At 35.6% G+C, this 4,481-nt stretch overlaps 1 long non-coding RNA gene across 1 annotated transcript in view; it reads left to right on the forward strand.

Annotated features, from left to right (window-relative positions):
* Nucleotides 1–4,481, forward strand: part of LOC111087859 — a 14,685-nt gene that overhangs the window by 9,547 nt on the left and 657 nt on the right. The window lies entirely within an intron of this gene.

The following is a 4,481-nucleotide window of genomic DNA, read 5'->3' on the forward strand; positions in this document are numbered from 1 at the left end:
TCTTAGTTTAGAACCGATAGAGCCACATAGTAAGAACTTGGTACAGTAGATGGTTGAATAAATATAGATTTTGATGTTAAAATCTTAGTTTAGAACCGATAGAGCCACATAGTAAGCTCCTGGTACAGTAGATGGTTGAATAAATATAGATTTTGATGTTAAAATTTAAGTTTAGAACCGATAGAGCCACATAGAAAATTCCTGGTACAGTAGTTGGTTGAATAAGCATAGATTTTGATTTTAAAATTTAAGTTTAGAACCGATAGAGCCACATAGTAAGCTCCTGGTACAGTAGATGGTTGAATAAATATAGATTTTGATGTTAAAATTTAAGTTTAGAACCGATAGAGCCACATAGAAAATTCCTGGTACAGTAGTTGGTTGAATAAATATAGATTTTGATGTTAAAATCTTAGTTTAGAACCGATAGAGCCACACAAAAATACTCTTGGTACAGTATTTGGTTGAATAAGCATAGATTTTGATTTTAAAATCTAAGTTGATAACCGATAGAGCCACATAGAAAACTCTTGGTACAGTAGTTGGTTGAATAAGCATAGATTTTGATGTTAAAATCTTAGTTTAGAACCGATAGAGCCACACAAAAATACTCTTGGTACAGTATTTGGTTGAATAAGCATAGATTTTGATTTTAAAATCTAAGTTTGTAACCGATAGAGCTACATAGGAAACTACTGGTACAGTAGTTGGTTGAATAAGTAAAATTAAAACCACGGGTACCTATTCTGCTATGTCTCATATGTCTGCTTCATATTTGTTCCTCATACAAAATCTCATCGTTTGGAGAAAGTTAATCTATACAATTTTGTATGCTACAGCCACCTTAGAATAGTATATATTCAACCAACTACTGTACTAGGAATTTTCTATGTGGCTTTATCGGTTCTAAACTTAAATTTTAACATCAAAATCTATATTTATTCAACCAACTACTGTACCAAGAGCTTACTATGTGGCTCTATCGGTTATAAACTTAGATTTTCAAATCAAAATCTATAACAACGACTAAGTTGTATCTTTCTTCATTGATCTTTAATAACTGCTACAACGGTTAGAAATATTTTTAGAAGAACGTGCCTCTAGCTTTACGAAGTCTTTGTTGTATATCTTTGGCATCTGTTGAAGTATGCCATCCCCTGATTGGTTTAGACATAGAGATATTTCCATGCTGTTATTTTCATCCGGTTTAGTATAAAGTTGTGTATTCGCTCAAACTCAGTTTTGTAGCAAAAAAAAAAAAATGTTCTCCGGTTGGAAGGCGGTAAGTCTACGGACTTGTAAAACTAAAATTCGAGGTTCGATTCCCGCGGTGGACACAATGTGACCTTGCTCTACAACTAAAAACATAATGACTTTACACAGGACAAAAATAGAACAACATTAAAATGAGTCAACTCGATAATTTAATGTATTTCTTGGATTTTGTCCAGCTGTTTTTATTACTGACTCTAAGCAATATTTTACATTTTACGTGATTTTGAACTACTTTTCCGTACACTAGTCTCCAGTAGTAAAAGTTAAGCACTGATGTTTAATGATGTTCTATATCTGTATCAGTTTGTATCTTCATCATCCATTTTCCAGAACGATGATTGTAGATTAGTCAAGCGAATTAATACAATACCGCCAACTTATGTCAATAGATGGCGAGAGCGTTTTCATATTTGAAAATATCTAATTTTTAGTTATATTAAAAATAATTCAAATATAATAATTCCATAAGTTACCATTAGATTCCCGTATATCTCTTTAGCTCAATACAATATGACTTTCTCTGTTGACAGACGTATGTAGTAATTGAATTCCGTACAATGTATTTACAAATATTATTTTTTTCTAAAGCAAAATAAAATATAGCTAAGTGTTGGTCTCCCATAGTGGGTCAGAAGTAAGTTTACGTACAACTCTAAAATCAAAGTTCGATTGCTCGTGGTGGACAGAACACAGATAGAATATATTGTGCTAAAACAAACAAACAAGGCTAACTGGTAATAAAAGTATTATAATACTAGGCAGAGTATCCGTCCACATAAAAACCGCAAAATGCAAAAGTGGAAATTTTTTATGTACCCCCGCACGAACCCAATGAACCTTCATACCAAATTTGGTGAAGACCCATTCACACCCTGCGAAGTAGTTACGTGGACATAGAACAGACAACAGACAGTACTATTATATTTATATAGATGTCTATGTTGTTGAGAAGGAGAGAAGGAGGATGTTTCTCTTACTGTGAACAACTAATTAAATTTGATACACAAGTATCTTGTCACGCGCAGTACTTGATCATAAATGAATCACCCTTTATACAGGCCCGGCATGGCCAGGTGGTTAGGGCGCTCGACTCGCAATCTGCGGGTCGCGGGTTCGAATCCCCGTCTCACCAAACATGCTCGCCCTTTCAGCCGTGGGGGCGTTATAATGTGACGGTCAATCCCACTATTCGTTGGTAAAAGAGTAGCCCAAGAGTCGGCGGTGGGTGGTGATGACTAGCTGCCTTCCCTCTAGTCTTACACTGCTAAATTAGGGACGGCTAGCGTAGATAGCCCTAGTGTAGCTTTAAGTGCAGTAAAGTTTAGTCCTAGCTAAACTAAAGTAAAAAAAAAAAAAAACCTAACACAGGTTACAGTGTTAATTTATCTGTTTATCAAACTTAGGCCTAACATAAGTTAAAGTTTTATAAAGTATATATATATATATATACGAGTGGATTTACATATTTCGTTGTCTACGATTACAGTTCGTTTGTATTGTGCTAGAAATGTTATATTTAAAGAAGTACTGTTACGATAAAGATACTAATTTGGCCGGAAATGTTTACTGACTCTCTGCTAGTTCATTATTATTATTCTACTAAGCACGGTCTTCCAACGAATGGTCAGCAACGTCTTTTTTTTATAAACATATATTTATTCCTCGCAGTGTGCTGTCAGTTTCCCGTGTTGCGCCTCTATTCGTTCTAAACCAACTAATGTCCAGTATGGCTGTATTGACTGTTTACTTGGACCTTTAAGGTTGTTCTGGCATCATGAGGCGCGAAAGGTTATGAGCATAAATCAGCTATTTATTCCGTTGTTTCTCGGTACTAGTATTTCTCGTCGCTTTTATATATCATTTTAGTAGTACAGAGGTCAATCTTACAAGAAACTATCACATAACTTTTTGCGAGAAATATGACATTTATGTAAAGATCAAGGTCACAAAGGAATCAGTTGAAATTTGTTTTAAACATCTACACAGATCCACTGACCTTTCGTTAATAATGTCTTTGTTGATACCAGTTGCCTCATTCTGGACCTCCTCTTGGCCCTGCCACCCAATCCAATAAACTACATTTTTTTTGTTCTGTGTGATATTTTTAGTCATATGGAACAAACTGGATCACAATCCATCTAGTAAACTGTGTGTTACACCAGTTCTTTCAGAATAAAACCATCTGTTACATTTATTTCAATAGAAAGATCACCTGTTTGGGTTTTCACTTACAGAAGATTGTAACCGTGACAATCATTAGAAGTGTACAAGATCTGTACAAGATCAACAACGACTAAGTTGTACCTTCGTGACAGACGTTAGAAGTGTACAAGATCAACAACGACTAAGTTGTACCTTCGTGACAGACGTTAGAAGTGTACAAGATCAACAACGACTAAGTTGTACCTTCTTCTAACGTCTGTCACGAAGGTACAACTTAGTCGTTGTTGATCTTGTACACTTCTAATGATTGTCACAATTCGCCTGCAGGTTGTTGCAAGTGTTTATAAATTAATTACGAGTAGAAAGCAATAATTAGTAAGAGCCAATACATTGTCTACGGCGTCTTCTTAGTGCTTAGGGGATGACAAACGGTTCACAGCTTAACCCTAACGACCGGAACATCAAGGGAAGAAGCAATAGCTTGGAAGAGAAACAGTAAAAGGTCATAAGAAAGATCCTGTCTTGAAAATGTATAAGAACAACAAAACTTTAAGTTGTAATTACTTTAATTCTTGTATTTTGTGGCCCGAATTCTCTGATGCTAGGAAATTACATTATGTTGTTTTTTAGTAAATAGGGTGAGGGAACTGTTAGAAATACTTCGAAAATAGTCCGATACCGAAGCCACCCCCAGTGGTACAACGGTACGTCTGCGGACTTACAACGCTAGAAATCGAATTACCATACCCGTCGTGAGAAGAGCACAGATAGTTTATTGTGTACAAACGAACAAACCGATACCGACTAAGTGAAATGTTCTTGGGGGTATTGCGGTTATTAATGGTGGTATTAGAAAGTATTAGCCTCACATTATGTTATATGTTAGAGAAATAAATCATCACTGATTAGTTTACTACAATCATATTTCAGTTGAATAAAAATGTATAAATTATTTTGATTACAATGGTCTCGGTATATCCATGCGGTGGGCCCGGCATTGCCAGGTGATTAGGACGCTCGACTCGCAATCTGCGGGTCGCAGG

Source organism: Limulus polyphemus, unplaced genomic scaffold (genome assembly GCF_000517525.1).
Source record: "Limulus polyphemus unplaced genomic scaffold, Limulus_polyphemus-2.1.2 Scaffold2757, whole genome shotgun sequence".
NCBI classification, from domain to species: Eukaryota; Metazoa; Arthropoda; class Merostomata; order Xiphosura; family Limulidae; genus Limulus; species Limulus polyphemus.